Genomic DNA, 19,681 nt, shown 5'->3' with positions numbered 1-19,681 from the left:
GAAGGGGCAGAGAGAGAGGGAGACCCAGAATCTGAAGCAGGCTCCAGGCTCTGAGCTGTCAGCACAGAGCCTGACGTGGGGCTTGAACTCACAGACCGTGAGATCATGACCAGAGCCGAAGTCAGACGCTTAACTGACTGAGCCACCCAAGTGCCCCTAAAAAACATATTCTTAATATGAAATGACTTCTAAGCAAATCTAATCAGAAACAAGTAATAAAGTCAACCTAGATAACTAGCATGACTTTTCACTACAACAGTAAAGGATGGCTCTTTCAGAACTCCACCATGGCTTGGATAATCTCACCAATCTATTTTTGTTGTTGTTGTTGCTGTTGCTGTGCCAATTAAACATCAGACATCAAGACTTAATTCAACAGTATTTTGGCCCTATTGATCACTTTTTCCTTTAAATTATCTTCAGTGCCGGGGCCCCTGGGTGGTTCAGTCAGTTGAGCGTCCGACTTCAGCTCAGGTCAGGATCTCGCAGTTTGTGAGTTCGAGCCCCACGTCAGGCTCTGTGCTGACAGCTGAGAGCCTGGAGCCTGTTTCAGATTCTGTGTCTCCCTCTCTCTCTCTCTGCCCCTTCCCTGCTCATGCTCTGTCTCTCTCAAAATGAATAAACGTTTAAAAAAATTAAAGAAAAATTATCCTCAGTGCCTTTGCCACAACCTACGCATTTTTTTTTAAATATGAAATTTATTGTCAGATTGGTTTCCATACAACACCCAGTGCTCATCCCAAAAGGTGCCCTCCTCAATACCCATCACCCAACCTCCCCTCCCTCCCACCCTCCATCAACCCTCAGTTTGTTCTCAGTTTTAAGAGTCTCTTATGCTTTGGCTCTCTCCCTCTCCAACCTTTTTTTTTTTTTTTCCTTCCCCTCCTTCATGGTCTTCCTGTTGGTGGGAATGCAAACTGGTGCAGCCACTCTGGAAAACAGTGTGGAGGTTCCTCAAAAACTTAAAAAAAGATCTACCCTATGACCCAGAAATAGCACTGCTAGGAATTTACCCAAGGGATACAGGAGTGCTGATGCAGAGGGGCACTTGTACCGCATTTTCTAAAATTATACTAAGAAGTAGAATTGGGGCACCTTGTTGGCTCAATTGGTTAAGCGTCCATCTCTTGATTTTGGCTCAGGTCATGATCTCATGGTTCATGGAGACTGCTTGAAATTCTCTCTCTCTCTCTCTCTCTCTCAATCTCTCTCTCTGCCCCTGCCCCGTTCTTTTTCATTGCTAATGGTGCATGTGTGTGTGTTCTCTCTCTCTCTCTCAAAATAAGTAAATATTTTTTAAAGAAAGAAAACTTAAAAAAAGTAGAATTGTTTCTATTTCATCTATTCTTAAGGGCAAAACCAAAACAACTATAATTTTATAAAACACAAATTTTATTTTACTATATTAGCAACTACATGAAATTAGTTTGATTTTTTTCCCACTTAATTGACCATAGGCATTGATACTAAGGAGGAAAAAAAGGTGTTATTAGTCAAATACCTTTTCTGTATATCCTTAATAGTCTCTCATGTAAATTAATACTGATGCAAGTTAATATCTTAATTCTAAAAAGTTTAATTAAAACAACTTTTCCTGATTCCAGATCTAAATATATCTCCCTGAATCATTTTTCAGTTCCTTTTGTAATATCCATCTTAAACAGATATCCTAGTTTATTCTGGCTCTGATTCAATCTTCCAAAACTTCCTCTCTGTTTACTTGGGTCTTTTGGAAGAGTTCCAAGTTTGTCTCTCGTCTCTGAAAAAAGATGAATGAAATTGAAATTACATTTACTGTTCTTTTGACTCTCATGTTTGTGCTCAAAGACAGAGCTAATTTCTCTGACAATTTTCATAAAGAAAAATGGCCAAATTCATTTATTTTAGCACTCACTAAAATGGGGTTTATTCACAGCTCATATAACCTTACTCCCATTCTTTTATTAAACAATAAAATCCTTATTAAAGAATAGATTATTGTTTTCCCAGGTATTGCTATAAAAAGCTTTATACAATCCCAAGTATTCTCAAGTAATCTAAAAGTTAAACTCCTTTTAGAGCTGAAGAAACTGAAGTCTGGAACAGTTAAGAGACTCCTCCAAGGTCACAAGGCTAATTTGTGGCCACCCTGAGCCTAGAAACCCAGCCTAGTACCAGTTCTGATCTCAACTTACTCCTGTGATTGCCTGTAACTTCTGAGGCTATTGAACTGCTGATTTGATCTTCAAAGTTTTTATGGAATGTTGAAAAGTCAACTATTTGTCTCATTCTTTCCATTGTTGTGCAGTTATCTTGATCTTTCTCAAAAGGGAAATAAGAATAAATAAACATCAAAAATCATTATTTGCCGTAAATATAGAGAAAACTACAAACCATATATCTTGAGAAAATATGTAGCAAATAGATGATAGGGTGATAAGCACTGTACAAGTAGATGACAGACCCAAAGATTGATAGATAGAAAATTTGCCCACTATTACATTTTCAATACATAACACTTAACTCCTCAAAGGTTTTTGTGCACACAAACAAAAGAACCCTCAGCTTAAGGGCATCTATGAATTTTTAGTAGTCTGCACAAATATTTCAATTCAGAAATAGAACATGTCAAGTATTGTCCTACAAAGATGTAAAATACTTTAAATTGCTCGAAAGAGGATGTTTCACATAAGACAAAATAAAGTTATTATAATGATTTGCTTATGTCCCATATTTTTTCTGATTATTAGTTTATAAAGGCTTACAAGCACCTGCAAAAGACTGGGAAATAAATACATACCTGGTCTAATGCAACAGCTATGTTTCATACAATTCATGAATGAATCAATGTTTTTGTAAATCATAATCTTATTTTAAAATGCATGGCAAGCTTTCTATTTAAAGAGACTCTGCAATAACTCTTACAAAGAATAATTCAAAATAATCACCCTATTTTATCTACAGAACTGCCAAAGAGAGAAACCAACTAGATGTCTGAGGCAAGCCCTCAGAGGCAGCCAGCACTATGACAGAGTGAGCATGCTAAGGGATTTAGTCCCTGCTCAGAAGGTGTGGGCCAGTTTTCAGTCCCAGCCAGAATCTATAACCAACTGGACAGCTTACAAAAACATAACCAGTCCATGCCCCATCCCAAAGTAATTAAGTCAAAGCCTCTGTTAGTATTGATAATACTCACAAAAGCAGTGCCACTGGAGTGTAGCTACCACAACTTGAAAAGAAGTGGGTTGAACAGAAAACAGGAAGAGGAGAATCAGAAACAAAATACAAGCCACACTTTCCAGGAGGTCCAGCCTAAAGGGAATAAATGAAATAATCATTGGAAGTAGATTCACAGACAAAAGGTTTTCTTTGGTTAGTGTTTGGTTTCATTTGCCTTTTAAGATGGGAAATAGAATAACACACCCATATGTTAGTGGGTATGAGTCAACAGAAAAGAAGCTTATATCATCAGAGAAGGAAGGGGCAATTGCTGGTGTGCTGGCCCTGAACAAGCAAGAGAAGAATGGGATGCAGAACACAAGGGAGGAGGTGAATTTACATTGGAGCAGGACAGTACATCCCTACTGGGGTACTGAGCTGGGGAAAGGCAGACTGTGTGTGCACAAATGCAGGAAGAGGCAGCATTCTGGCAGAGGAAGCTCACAGACATTTCCTCTGGTATCTTTCATTTTCTCAGTGAACAAAGATGTAAGGTCATCAAGTTAGAGTGAGAAATGCTGGTGCAATGTTGCAGATCTAAGGACAGATGTAAAATAATCATGCAACTAGATGGATCATAGGGCTAGAGAAACATCACCCGATTGGTCTGTTGTTGCAGAAAATCAATGCCCTTCAAAAATGGAATGCACGCTTCTCACGTGCTTTGATCTTAGTGAGTTTATACTGGGTCCTAACAACCACCACTTCCTCTCATAAAAGTGTGAAACGACCTTCCTCCAAATCATTCTATTCCTGCCAGAGACCAATGAAGCTGGCTGCTCTCTAGTTTGCAAAATATTTCTTCCCTTTTTTCAAAACTCAGTGATATTTGCTTATCTCCAGTTTGCTGATTCCTAGTCTCCAGAATTCCTTAACAATTAAATCACTGAAAATTGCTCAGCAATCTCAATTTTGAGCATTCTCAAGATCACTCAGCACAATTCCACTGAATCAGTACATGTGAACTCATTTAAAAATACTGGGATCTTCCACTCTCCACTGGCAACATAATTCAGCGCGGTGAGAAATGCTTAACCTAATCTCACTGAGTTCCATTCTATTTTGTCAGCCTGCTCTATTACACATCCAGCAAATTCACACACCAACTTTGCTCATTTCTGAACTCCCAAATGATCTAACAGTCTACACACACTTGTAAGTACTTCCAAAGATTAATTTAGATGAACATTCTCTTATCAAATGAATGAAAGACCTCAGGTGACTTTTGAACTTCTGGAAACTATAAGCACTTAACAGAGAAAGCACCACTTATGCTCAGAAGACATAACATCATGTTATTCTTTTGTCTAACCATAGTGTCATATCCTTAGTTAAGGCTTCTTCTTTTTGGCTCTGGATTTACTTTACTAAATTCTCAAAAATTCCTCTCATTCCTAGGGCGCCTGGGTGGCTCAGTCAGTTAAGCGTCTGACTCTTGGTTTCGGCTCAGGTCATGATCTCATGGTTTGTGAGTTCAAGCCCCATACAGGGCTTTGTGCTGACAGTGTGGAGACTGCTTGGGATTCTCTCTCTCTCAGCCCCTCCCCCACTCGCTCTATCTCTCAAAAATAAATAAACTTAAAAAAAATTTTTTTTAATTCCTCTCATTCCCTGTCACTTTCCCCCTCCGATTTATCTGAATATTGGTCCCAGGCCAACTTTTACTTAGTATCGTTTTGTTTATCTCCTGGTGATATGAAAAGCATAGTATTTGTTTGTCCTGCAGACCTTGGTTCAAATCCTCCTCCAGGTTATGGATTGATTAGTTGCTTCATCCCTTTGGAGTATAATTGTCCTTAGGTGTAAAATGGCCATAATAAGGTGATTACATTCAATATAAAAAACAGGCTGTCTTTCCAGTGCTTAGAACATACTAAGTGTTCAATAAATACATGTTCTATTCCTTTCTTTCTCTCTCCTGTTCACAAATGGCCCTACTTTTCCAATAAGACTAAGTCCAAAGTAACATTTTTTCCTCGTAAATGCAAACAATGGGTCCTATCATTTTCCTTCTTGACTAGTTTTCACATTCTACTCAGAGTTCAGAGTGTACTTTACTCATTCATATCATACTCTTATTTTTTAGCTATTTTCTATGCTAATATATCATTAGTTCCCAGATAGAGAAATATAGATATGAAGATACAGAAATTGATAGAGGTAGGCAGGTATAGGTGGGTGTCTGTTTAGATACAGATATGAATATGGTTATATATATATGATTTTTGTACATGAATGATTTTTTTTATATATAGTTTTACATATATCCACAACTTCGTTTTAGGTACAACAGCTCTGTATAGAAAGCAAGGAAGCAAAGTCTGTTAAGCCAAATAGGTAAGACCTCACGCCCTTACTTAGGAGCTTACTCTCTATATAATTGTGGGGAAAAAAAAGAAAAGAAAAGAAAAGAAAAGAAAAGAAAAGAAAGAAAGAAAGAAAGAAAGAAAGAAAGAAAGAAAGAAAGAAAGAAAGAGAAAGAAAAAAAAAAAGGTTAAATTCTCTAAGCTTCCATTTCTTTGTAAAATAACTTCTTCATTGCCAGGTTGTTGTATTTAAGACGGACAACATTTGTAAAATCCTGGCACATAGTAGGTTCCCATTTAGTTGTTGTCTTTTGTATTATTATTTTCACAAGCCTTATTTTTTTCTGCAGTGCCAGACATTTTTAATAGCAACAATAAATAAATGCCTGCTGAGTTAGATATTGCTATGATTTTATCTTGTTAATAGTAATGAGTAAATTGGCAGAGTTGATGTTTTCAAATTTTAAAAGATGCCATCTTTTGAGTGAGTCTTATAACATCTGTGGTATGGCTGCAAAAAGATTATTCAAATGCATAAGATTTTTTTTAACTCACACATCAAAGGAAATAGCTATATGATATTATATTGCTCAAGCAGTCCATTTGCAAGCGCATTCAGAGTTTTTTGCCACAGTGTTCCAGCATATAAATGAGTAATAAAGGTAGGGGCTCTTCTACAAATAAAGTTCAGTTTCTAGGACATAGTTCTTTATTTTATCTTTTTTCTCCTTCCTTTTCTCTCTCTCAATCTTAATCTCTTGCTCTCTCTTGCTTGCTCTTCCCATATAATTCTCTGATTTTATATATATATTCACTACTTCTCTTTGAATAATCAAACTTACCTTGAAAGCCTTTACTATTGACTTTTCTATATTTTCTCCATTTTTCCACATGTCATACAGAGCAGAATCTAATGAAAATTGAATGATTTCTTGTTATTATATCTTCTACTTTTCCTTTTCATGAATAATATTTTTGCTAAAACAAACAAATAGTAGAAATATCTCCAGTTCATGTCACTGAAGGTGACTGCAAAGGAATTTGAAGGCCAGGAAAACAAAACAGACATTATTGGCTTTACAGTTAGAGAAACTAGAAGAATCAAAAGTTGCAGTAGATCAAGAAGAATTGCCCCTAAATTGATTCCTGAAAGTAAATAAGTCTCCTAGCCTTTTTACATGTTGGCAAGTTAATGGAAAGAAATAGGTTTGTTTATTTATTTGAATGATATTCAACCTAGTAACATTTTAGTGAGTGAGCAAAAGAAACCAAGGAAGAAAATTCCAGTATGCCTTAAAGGAAGTAGTTAAATTTTGAAAATGTAGTTTCCCCTCCCCCTCTTCAGAGGAATGTTTATATTCTCAAAATTGATGAAGGATTGTTTTCACATGTACGTCATCTGACTTGCATTCAAATATTTTGGATCAATAAACATGCTTAACATAGAGTTGTCAGAAGTTAGGAGTGCATAGTTGTCACTCCTGGTATTTTTTAATTCAAAACTGGCTGTGATTTTTTCTTTAATGCAACTAAAAAAGCACACACACACACACACACACACACACACACACACACACAAAATCCCAGACTTTGTACAATGGATACATGCCAGAATGCACAATTTTTACCTCTCTGACATTGGGAAAGATATTTGACCTCAATAAGTCTTCCTTTTCTCATCAATAAAATGGGAATACTAATAACATCTACCTTGCAGATTATTGTAAGATTTAAAATATGTATTTCATGAAAAGCACCTGACAGATATTTCTAAGAGAATGGACCAGTAGTGCCACATCAAGGCTCCCCAATAGTATTAATTTTTTTCATATGTGTGTGCATGAGTATTCTGAAAATAAATATTTCTAAGATTTTTGGAAACATTTTAGTAACTATGAAAAGAGAACCATTAAGAGGTGTGCCTTTAATTAAAAAGGTACCATTTGGGGGCAATTGAGTGGCTCAGTCAGTTAAGCATCTGACTTTGGCTCAGGTCATGATCTCACAGTTTGTGCGTTCAAGACCTGCATCAGGCTCTGTGCTGACAGCTCAGATCCTAGAGCCTGCTTCGGATTCTATGTCTCCCTCTCTCTCTGCCCCTCTGCCCCTCTGCTCTGTCTCTCTCTCAAATATAAATAAACATTAAAAAAAATTTTTAAAGGTACCATTTGGCTGAGCCATGAAAATTCTGATGAAGCACTGACATATACAATGGCAACCCCTAAAATAACAAGTACATGTTTGCTATGTCCAAGAGCTTCATATGCATTATATCATCAACTCTAGACACCCAGCAAGGTATTAAAAGTTTTTTTTTATTAAAAATCTGCAGCTTACACAGATTATGAAATCTAGCTAGTGATTAGCATATCTGAACCCAAAGGACTGAGCTCTTGACCACTATGTTGCCAACATCTACTTGGGGTAGGAATAATTAATGCCAAAGAAATATATCAGGTGGGTACAACAAAAGACAAAGGAGAGTTCTTGTATTAATGTCTAAAGAGAACACTGTAATTTATATCCGTTTCCAGATTTTTTCTGTTTATCTTTACAAGTAATCATAAATCCATTCCAGCACACATCTCTTCAACCAAAATTTTCTGCCAAGAACCATGCACTCAGCTCTATGGGACCTCATAACCAATAATATAAATACCAAAGTAAATATTTGATGATGAAAATCGGGCAAGAAGTATAAATTTCAAATATAATCTTTAACATACAACTATTCAAATGCCCCACTACAGAGAGATAAAATTCCACAAAGTAAGCTATCACAAAATGAAGGATACCACTAAAATATAGCTGAGTTCAAAGGCTACTCCAAACTCCATAGCCTGTGAAACAAAGAGAGATACAGTAGTTTAATATGATCAGCATACCCATGATTGAAATAAATTTTCTTTTTAGTAAGTCACAAAAGTAACAAATTTAGTTCTACAGAAATTAAAGGCAAAAGAAGCTTGAAAGAAATAATCTGTAGACACTTTGTTGCATTAAAATGTATGCAGGGTAGGACCATCTGGGTGGCTCAATCAGTTAAGCATCCAGCTCTTGGTTTTGGCTCAAGTCATGATCTCATGGTTCATGATTCGAGCTCTGCACTGGGCTCTGTGCTAGCAGTGTAGAACCTTCTTGGGATTCTCTCTCTCTCTCCCTCTATCTTCTGCCTCTCTGCCCCTTTCTCTAAAAATAAATGAATAAACTTAAAAAAAAATGTACACAGGGTAAAGTGGTATGCTAGTAAAAGAAGTGAACCTTTTTATTTTGAACAACTCTAAATTTACAAACCATGGACATTTAAGTGACATACAGATAATATTTGATCCTGTCTAGTTGAGCGTGCAAATCAGTAAGTTGTGCACATAATGGATGATTAGGTGAGCACAATTGGAGTCTGTGTTTGCAATCCAAATTTACATGCTTAATCATCACACTGTATTTCACTGAGGGTGGTTTACACACACATATATAAATTGTAAAATTTTCATGCATATATATTTTTACACTTATGGCTTCTATTTCTGGTACAGACAATAATCCCCTTGTATATATTTCCTTTGAAGTTAATCCTGTTTTCTGTATTATTATATATGTCATATAAAACCATTAGGCTGTTGGACTATGCATTTATTGTTTGTCAACTTCTTTTTATATCTATGTGCCCTGTTTCGGATCTGGGAGCACTGTAAAATAAGGGAGAAGATAGGTTCTCTGCCTTTTGAACGTGCTACTTTTTCAATAGTACCTTAAACATCTTAAACATCTAGAACATTCAAACTTAAAATTCAAAAACAAGTTGGGTGAAGTGTAATATGACATATACTTTTATGTTATAATTCTCACACAGCTGATCCATAAATTCACTCTTTGCATATCAATTTCCATTGCGAGGTGTCCCATAGGGATCATTCAACATCAGGTTTATAGAAGAGGAAACTGAGGTTCCGTAACACTATGTGCTTTTCAAAAGCCACTGCTCTGCTACAACTTTCTGATATATCCCACAGGAAAAAAAAAGATAATATATCCTGTTTATTCATACAAAAGACTTACCAAGGATTTCAGCTCAGTCCTTCACAAGCTTCAACCTGACTTCCCTCGTCTTGGCTGAATACTTGTATGTGGATGCCTCTCCTTCACTCAACAAAATGTTTCCCTTTCTTCCTAAACCTATTCCCCTTCTTGACTTCCCCATACCTTCCTGAGTCAATCACCCAGAAATGCTTTTTCCTTTCGATATCCTCAGCTGATCATCAATAAACCTCTTCCTTTCTTCATTTCATTTGTCCCTCTTTTTGTATCATTACTTCCCACCCACCATATCTGGCCCTTTGAACATCACATCAGATTTACTGTAAAAGTAGCCCACTAGTCTTGTTGCCTCTCTCTCTCCCTCTGCAATCTACCACACACCATACCATCAGATCCATTCAAAACCCTGCCTTCATTATGTATTTGCATCTGTCCATTGCCATATATATATATATATATATATATATATATATATATATATGTATATATATACACATATAATTGCCATACACACACACACACACACACACACACACACATAATCATAACAAATAACAAGCATCAAGGGTCTAATATGGTACCAGGCCCTCTGCCAAGTGTGTTGTATCAGTTACATCATATGAGCTTTACAATAATGGGGGGGGGTGTATTCTGGTTAACCCTATTTTACAGATAGAGAAATTTAAGTTTTGAGACATTGATTAATTTTCCCAAGGTCACATCATAAGTGAATCTAGTATTAACACTCAAGAAATGCAATTCTAGAGCTCAAACTATTAACTGGTACCCTAAACATACACAGGAATGTTTCCAGTGAATCTCAGATGGCAGAAGAGAAAACTATTTGGAAATGGCAGGGTATGAAGGGAGGGAAACATGAAAGGCATTTTCAATCCTCCAGAGTTTATATTTCCAAAAGAAGTAACTCAGAGAGTCATGAGTTACTTTATTATTATTTTTTAATGTTTATTTTTGAGACAGAGAGTTATGAGTGGGGGAGGGGCAGAAAGAGAGGGAGACACAGAATCTGAAGCAGGCTCTAGGCTCTAAGCCGTCAGCACAGAGCCTGACATGGGACTCAAACCCAAAAACTGTGAGATCATGACCTGATCTGAAGTCGGACGCTCAACTGACTGAGCCACCCAGGCTCCCCATGAGTTGCTTTCTTTATAAGTGTTTTGTCTTTTCCCTCTGTATTTCCTTTCAGTTAAATAGTCAATGTTTCCAGTATCTGGAGGGGTAGAGGCAGGTTGATGGATTTCCAAAAGAAAAGAACAGCAGTTTGGACTGTGAAAGATTTTACAAATGTTATAACTAATAAATGGAACCACCATGGCACAAAAAGAAAAACAAATCAATTTGTTTTCTCTTCTTCTTTTCTCTTTCCCCAAACCTTTATTTAAATTTCAGTTAGTTAACATACAGTGTAATATTAGTTTCAGGTGTAGAATTTAGCAATTCATAGTTTGTTTTCTCTTCTTCTGTGAAAATATATTCAAATAGCATAATACAGACTTTTAATGGCCTTCCTTCTTGAATATTTTGTATACTACTTTCGGCGACCAATAAAGAAAGGGACACGATTACCTTTAATTACGGACAGGATAGGTGTAAAAAGTGCATTTCAAAATTCTATTTGGAGATATAATTTGTGTCAAAACTAAGGCCCATCATAAAGACTGAAAGGCTTTGGGCAATCTAAAGGAAAAGTAAAAACAGTATGTAGAGGTATTTTACACTATATATATATATATTTGACATCAGTCAAGAAGTTCGAATCCTTTTCATGTAGAGTGTGTGAGACACCAGAATCCTGTACCTCCATCGTCTCCAGTTTATTCACCAAGACACTGGGAAGCTGGTGATCACTGGCGTCCTGGAGCGCCCTGCACAAATTCTGTCTCTATTTGTTAGGCTTCCTTCATTGTAAGCATCAGAAACCCATTCTGGTTAATCTAGAAAGAGAATTGCTTGGAGCAATCTTGGGGAGCTCAAAAGAGCAAAGAGACTTTGAGTCCAGGTCTAGAGTCAGCCTCACATCCAATCAGCAACCAGTCAGCTTTGGGCATGGAGGCTGCACGACAGCTTGACAGTGAACTATGACTATCTTTTACATTTTTGTAACACTCAGCTCTAGATTCAGAGTACCCCCGCTCCAACAACAACAACAACAACAAATATATATATATATATATATATATATATATATATATATGCGCAGAATATATATATATATATATATATATATATATGTAGAATATACATATACATATGTGCAGAGACCCTTAATCACAGCCCTTGCAGACTCGAGAGAGGTCATTCTTCTGAAAGAAATTAAGGCACTATTCAGAAAGAACTGGTTGCAGGATAGCAAACAAACAAAAACAAATGGTAAGCGGATACAAGAGAAATTGTTAATAGAATTTAACAATTTATTAACTATTTAAGAAGTTTATTCTTTTTGAAAAGAACTTAAGATTACTTTCTTTGTGAAAGATAAATCCATGGTATCTATTCATAACAGTTTTTCAAGTATGCATAGAATTGTCAAGAAGAGGCTGACCAGTTAGTTATTCCCCCTACCTCATAAAAGCTGAACAGAGTTCTGCTAAAATGAACCCTGATTCAATTTCAACTAAAATATGAGGAAGATCATCAGGCAAAATTCCATTGTGATAAAGGGGATAACACAAGAGATAATGGGTAAACCTAATCTTTTATCCACCACATTTTTGTTTTGAATATGCAGAATCCAAGATCTTAAAGGTACACTGGAGATTATTTAAGACAAACTCTTCATTTTATATGTTAGGAAACAGAGATCCAGAGAATTGAAGTGATTTGCCCATGGTCACAGCTGCTCAGTATCAAAGCCATATCTACTGCTTAGATTTTCTAATTCATAAGAACATCCACTATTCTGCACTCTGTCCTTGAACCTCATGTGTCCTGGTTGATTTAGACACTCACTAGTTAATTTCTTGAATTTACCTTTGACTCTATAATTTTATGACTTGGGATAACTTTATTTCTCCAATATGTAATTTTTAAACTGCAGCATTCATCATATCAAGTTGCCATTAACTGTAAGATGTACCACTAGGAAATCAAACAAATGTTGGCAACCAAATTAGGACACAATGCTTTCTTACTACTTACGGTTTTTATTTCATACTTTGTGAAGGAGTTCTTTCAGACTCATTTACATATGGAATTTTATCATGTATTATCTTGTTCATAGGTTAAAATAAAAATACAAGCAAAATATATTTTAACAGTAGCTTAAAAACTTCTGTACATGTAGAATCCAACTTTCCTGAGGTATAGTTCATCTCAGAGCCATAGATATCATGTTACATGATATCAACCTGTATGCTGTCAGGAGCATTGGTGATGCAGCATTTCTTAAATTGTCCCTAGCCTCTTCTTTCAAGCTGCTAACTCCCATTCTGCGCTCATATTCCTTCCTCTAATAGGCCTGATGGTTTTTGACTAAAATGTCAAGAGGTTGCCAGTGTCCAGCCGTGGCACAGAGAATAACAATTAAGCTTGCACATGCATACCCAGTGACACCTTCCTTACAAGTGCCACTTGGTCAACAGCAATTGTAAAACTCCATTAAGTGTAACACACATCCTAATTCAAACTATGTTAAAATGCAAAAACAAACAAACAAACAAAAACAAAAAAAGTGCATTGGAACCAAACAAATATAGTAATTTTTTTGTATTTTACCCCTTAAAATGAATATGAGGAAACAGATTCCATTTCATTATAAAATTTACTAAGCCTTTATGCACAACTATGTATCTGCAAATGATGTATCATTATGCGAGTAGAGTAAGCATCTTCTGATTTTTCTAGCTGATGTTCCTGGGGAGAGTGGACAGGTATTTCTACTGTACTTAATCCCCAGACTGTGTCACAGGAGATGTTGTTACACAAATATCAGCTTCCATTTAATTAGGTCAAATAATAGATTTTCAATGATCTGAAAAATTTAGATTTTTCAAAAATTAAATAATTCTCTACTTCCTTTCTTGGCTCAAAATCTCCTTTTATTGGGCCACAGTAGGCAATTAGCATTTTCTGGGGGAGTAAACTTAGATTATTTGACACACGCACACACACACAAGCCACAATGACAAGAATAGTTCTGCCAGCTTCCTAGAAAGACCACAGCTCTGTTGTTCACAGTGTGGTCCATGGAGCAGCAACAGCAACAGCAACACCATCATCTGGGAGCTTGTTAGAAATGCAGACCCCAACTCACCCCAAACCTACAGAACCAGAACCTTCACTTTACCAAGAGCCCTAGGGAGACACATGCACGTTAAAGGTGGAGAAGCACTGGCCTAAAAGATGGGCTGTTCAGTTAAAGCTGCATACACGTTTCCCAGAAACTTGGGTTGCTATAACCATTTTACTGCCACAGCTGACATAAGTAGCTATTAGGCTCAAAGGCATTTCCAGTCTGACTGCTAGTTCCTAGCAGAGTTTCAATCTTTAGAGGTGAATAAGGAAAGAAAAGGAAGAAAGGGTTGGGGAAGAGCACAAATCTTTACCAAGGTGACTGAATCTTTAAGTAGTGGAACAGTAAAGAGGTAGAGAGGCTAAGAGCCAGAGGGAAAATGCTCTCAGCTCAATCATCCATTCTATTCCACCAATATTATTGAGCACTTTCTACATACCTCACATTTAATCTGCTACCTGTCTAAAATTTACTCATCCTCTCACACTTTCTCTTGCTCTCCTCATGAAGTCTGGTATGACTATCAAAACCAAGGGTTCTTTAACAGGAGTTCAGAGATCACCTTTAGGGAGCCTATAAACCTAAGATGATATGTTAAATTGGGGCATGAGCATATGTTGATTTTCATAGGGAAAAATCCCATGCTTTTATCACAATTTCAAAAGGGATCCAATCAGTCAATCAATAGTTAAGAACCACTAGCACTCTGTAATTCTTGTCCACCATCTGTTTTAAAGTCATTGATACAAACTTTTTCAGTTGCAAAAGTCATCTTATTCCATTTGGGAATGGGGCTCATTATGAGGTGACTAATACTCCAATACCAGTTTTGTACTCACATACCTTTTTCCAGAGAAGAACAAAAACAAAAAGACTTGGAAATGGGAAAAGATCATCTCATTTAATTATAAGAAGTCCCTCAGTGAATTATGTGATCATGCTGGCATCTCTTCCCATTGTACCATCCTCCTTTCCTTCATTCTCTACATTTACCATCTTTGATTCGTAAAAAAAAAAAAAAAAAAAAAAATGTTGCTATTCCTCCCTCAGCATTAGCTCCCCTGTGATCTTCCCAAAGTGTGTCATAGATGTTAAAAGCTATATTGTTCTACGGTTTGTCCTTCCCACTTTATCTCTATTTCAAAATCTCATTCAAGGAAGAGCAAAGAAAAGGTCAGGATTGGCCTTGGCTGGCTAGTATAACATGTACCATCTCCTCACCCTTAGCCCAGGGGCCCACAAAAGGAGTAGTATCCTTTAATGCTTTTGAAATCATGAAGAGAAATCAAAGAAACCACTTCCAATCCTATTCTTATAACCAGAAGTCCATTGATCAGTGTTGGTAAAGGATAGCACATTAAGGGGGAATGGCATTTAGAAAGTATGATTTGATCCATACAGCTGAGTGATCACGGCAAGTTCCAATCTCATCTGAGCTGGAGAATAAATCTATACTACTGTCAGCTCTGAAATATCTCATTCATGAAGCACAGGTAAGAAATCACCTCTAGTTGCCATTAATTATCAAACATATTTGAGTTAAGTAACTACTTCACCCAGGCAGTGATCCATGTATAAAGCTGTACAACTGAGAGACAGTATAACCACAGAAATTCAGTACCATCAGATATCTAACATCAAGGCCTGAACTCTAATTTTTCTACTAAATGGCTGAGAATCTTGGTCTCAAAAACTGCCTGTCTAGGACTCAGTTTATCTTAAAAAAAAATAATAATAAATATAGAGTTACATACCTATTAGAGTGACCAAAATCTAGAACACCGACAACAGCAAATACTGGTGAAGATGTGGAATAGCAGGAACTCTCATTTGTTGCTGGTGGGAATGCAAAACAGTAGTCACTTTGTAAGACAGTTTGGTGGTTTCTTAAAAAAACAAATCAAGGGGCGCCTGGGTGGCTCAGTCGGTTAAGCACCGACTTCAGCTCAGGTCATGACCTCGTGGTCCATGAGTTCGAGCCCCGCGTCGGGCTCTGTGCTGACAGCTCAGGGCCTGTGCCTCGGATTCTGTGTCTCCGTCTCTTTCTGCTCCTCCCCCGTTCATGCTCTGTCTATCTCTGTCTCAAAAATAAACGTTAAAAAAAAAAAATCAAATCATACTCTTACAATCCAGCAATCCTTCTCCTCAGTATTTACCCAAAGGAGTTTAAAACGTATGTACACACACATACATACACACACACACCTGCACACGTATGTTTATAGCAATTTTATTCATAATTGCCAAAACCTGGCAGCAACCAAGATGTCCTTCAGTGGAGTAACGAATAAACTGTGGTTCATCCAGATAATAATCAGCACTAAAAAAGAAAAAAGCTCTCAAGCCATGAAAAGACATAGAGGAAACTTAAATGCATTTTACTATGTAAAAGCCGCCATTCTGAGAAGGATACATACTATATAATTCTAACTGTATGACATTCTAAAAAAGACAAAACTATGAAGACAATAAGAAGGTCAGTGGTTCCTGGAGGTCAGTGGGAGGGTGGAAGAGTACAGAGGTTTTTTAGGGAAGTGAAAATACTCTGTATGATGCTATAATGAGATACACATGTGGTTATACATTAGCCTGAACCCATGAAGTGTACAACAAGAGTGAACCTTAAGGCAAATTGTGGACTTTGGGTGATTATGATATGTCAATGCAGGTGCGTCCTTGGTAAAAAATTCTAGTGAGTATGTTGACAACGGGGGTGGTCACGCATGTGTAGGGGCAGGAGATACATGGGAAATTACTGTACCTTTCTCTCAATTTTATTGTAAACCTAAAACTTCTCTAAAAAAATCCGGGTTTTTTGTTTGTTTGTTTGTTTGTTTGTTTGTTTTTAAGGAAAGAATTGGGTAAGCTTCTCTCAGAAACAGTTTGCAGTGGAGGTTGGAATCTTGAACTCTGGAATCGGAAAGACTTGAGTTCAAATTCAAACTCTGACACTCACTACCTCCTGACCTTGATCAACTTACTTTAACTAACCCAGGCCTCAGTTTTTTCATCTTTCAAGTAGGTATAATAATTGTTCTGACCTTAAGAGGTACATAAAATATGTGATATAGCTCAATAATATGGTCAGAATTCCAAGAGTACATTTCAATTTCCAATTATTGAAAAATAATTTCACATACTCTGAGAACTACCCTCCTTACATGTATTACTGTGAATATCAACTGAGATAACAGATCAAAGTACTTCAAAAACTATATTACTGTACAGATATGAGGAAACAGTCACAGTATTTCACTTTTCTTACTTTTAAAGGACCATGGGGCACATAGGTGGCTTTGTCAGTTAAGCATCCAACTTCAGCTCAGGTCATGATCTCATAGTTCATGAGTTCAAGCCCCACATTGGGCTCTGTGCTGACAAGCTCAGAGCCTGGAGCCTTCTTCAGATTCTGTGTCTCCCTCTCTCTCTGCCCCTCCCCCGCTCACGCTCTGTCTCTCTCAAAAATAAATAAACATTTTAAAAAATAAAATAAAAAGAGGGGCGCCTGGGTGGCTCAGTCGGTTGAGTGTCCAACTTTGGCTCAGGTCATGATCTCGCGGTTTGTGAGTTTGAGCCCCGCGTTGGGCTCTGTGCTAACAGCTCGGAGCCTGGAGCCTGCTTTGGATTCTGTGTCTCCCTCTCTCTCTGCCCCTCCCCTGCTCATGCTCTGTCTCTCTCTGTCTCAAAAATAAATAAAACATTAAAAAAAATTTTTTAATGAAATAAAAATAAAGGACTAAATAAAAACAATCCCTAAGATGTTTTCATTCTTAATATCAGACTAAGAAATGTAAATTTGAATTAAAGAAAAAAAATTCCCTCATTCTGGCAAAATTTGATTTTATGGAAGAAATGAGAGAATGTGTCTCTAAAACCCAATTTCTAAAAATAATTACAAATATTAAAAACCATTGAAAAATTAGAGTGACTATTATAGTTAAATTATGTTGACCAAAAATACTATTAACTGAGATGGAGCTTCTTTTCTATTTTCAATAGTATTAAGATGAATCAGATTATTTTTATTAGCCATAAATTTTAATCAGAGCTGCTAAATCACAAGGAAAATGGTGCCAAAACAAATGGACTTCATCTCAATCCTGGGAAACCTGAAATGATTAACCATGAAGGAAAACAGAGCTGAAAGAGTGCATAACTCATCATTTTTACCCTTTTTCCTAATAATTGAGTTTCTCTCCCATATTTCTTATACTTAACATTCATTTTTTTTTCCTCTTCCAGCATTTTGGTAATACACATACACACAAAGGTCTGACTGTTTAGAAAACGGCAACTCAAACCAAACACTTGTACAAAGTTGCCAATGTCAATAAATCCTCATGCTGCTGGATTTGGAAATGCTTTACAGTTGCTTATCTTATCTCTTCCATGATTGAAGTTTTAAAAAGCAATCCATTAAAAAATAGAATTTTATTAAGACATTTAAGAATAATTTATTTGTTTCATGCAACTTCATATTCTGGAAAGTCCTGTTGATAAAGCGTGAGAAAAGGAGAATTGGTAAAAGTCATACTTAAATATTTTTTTTAAACCACTAAGGTACAACTTCACAAAAATGATGTTGACCTGTCAGTTATACCTTCTTTTCTCTGTGGGCATGCCTCCATTTTGCATGGGAGATATACATATTGGCATGTATTGAAATAGTCTGAATCAAATTATCATCTAGTTGAGATGGGGATGTAGCAAGGGGATGTCTCTATGACTCAAAATTCCACAGAGAGGAACCGCAGTGTCAAACTTGTGATGTGGTGTCAAGATGAAATATGCTTTGAATTTTATTAATAGTAGGGAGCATATTTCACTGCTCATTCAAGTGTCATGCTAGAACTAGGTGAGTGTTGCCAATATAAGTGGATGGAAATCAACACTTTTTTGACACTCCTACCAAGTGCCTATAAAATGTTTATACCTATAATTGTGTCAAATTATGCTAATTGAGTACTGAAAAGACACTATAAGTTGAAGTATTCAAAAAGTATATTTCTCAGAATCTCATGGGGCTCTTCAAGTTAGGCACTTGGGGGACCTTTTTTCCCTCTACCAAGTACCGTCAAAGTACAATGTCTTAAAGTGTCATCTTGGTCTTAATTTAATTTTTAATAGTAAGTACCAGGAAAGCAAATTCATTTAAATTCTCAATCACACATGCATTAGATATTAAGGGTTTTATCTTCAACAGTTTGGATTTTTTTTTCAACCCAGTTATACTAATATCAGTTAGGAATATTTATTTTATTAAGTCTGCGGTTATTATAAAAGATACTTTAAGCACAGCTCAGGGCTGTGCAACAACCTCGGCCACCAGTAGATGTTAACAGTAAATCAGGTGTGATTGTGACTCAAGAAGAAAATGAAATAAGATATTGGTTCTTAGGAGAGATTTTTTTTTTTTTTTCCTAACTCTTCTCAGGTCAAAATAAATAGGGATTTTTCTGTATGTCATTACAGAAGAATACAACTTCAATGACTTCTCAATTTTATGTGAAAATATTCTACTTTCAGGAATACAGATAACAATCCTTGAGTTCCCAAATTCTGACCATATTCTATTAAAATCATTTTTCCACTTTTCTGTTAAACTGTATTTAATCCTTTGTGTCAATGTGCTGAGGAAGATAGTAAAGATATATCTGAACTTTGCCTTAAACTTCTTTAATCTTTTTTTAAGCTCTCATTCATGTAACACAGCTTCAGCAATCTGATTTCAATACCCTATCTCCCGGGGGAAAAATGCTAAGATTTCCAAGTTCAGAGACCAGTGTGAAACTGGTTCTCCTCAACTAAAAGGTATTTAATTCTAACTGCAGTTTCTCTATAGTGCCTCCTGGAGGCCTTTCAAGTCTTTTGAATTCCAATGATAGTA

The 19,681-nt window shown here is 36.4% G+C and overlaps 1 long non-coding RNA gene across 3 annotated transcripts in view; it reads right to left on the bottom strand.

The window, feature by feature from the left end:
• Positions 1 to 808: 808 nt before the first annotated feature.
• The window catches only part of LOC113599083 (uncharacterized), a 68,527-nt gene continuing 49,654 nt past the window's right edge, over positions 809 to 19,681 (bottom strand). Inside the window, exons 2-6 of one of the 3 annotated variants that reach the window (XR_008295001.1) lie at positions 15,549 to 15,630; positions 8,300 to 8,344; positions 6,347 to 6,414; positions 3,176 to 3,291; positions 809 to 1,759 (exon numbers count right to left, since the gene is read on the bottom strand). This is a non-coding gene — a long non-coding RNA (uncharacterized LOC113599083). Of the gene's footprint in view, positions 1,760 to 3,175; positions 3,292 to 6,346; positions 8,345 to 15,548; positions 15,631 to 19,681 lie in introns of all 3 variants that reach the window. The other 2 variants (XR_008295000.1, XR_008295002.1) reach the window with 2 other exon arrangements.

Source organism: Acinonyx jubatus, chromosome C1 (assembly GCF_027475565.1).
Source record: "Acinonyx jubatus isolate Ajub_Pintada_27869175 chromosome C1, VMU_Ajub_asm_v1.0, whole genome shotgun sequence".
NCBI lineage: Eukaryota > Metazoa > Chordata > Mammalia > Carnivora > Felidae > Acinonyx > Acinonyx jubatus.
The sequence above is the reverse complement of the archived record's forward strand: the minus strand, read 5'-3'. Positions and strand labels throughout refer to the sequence as shown.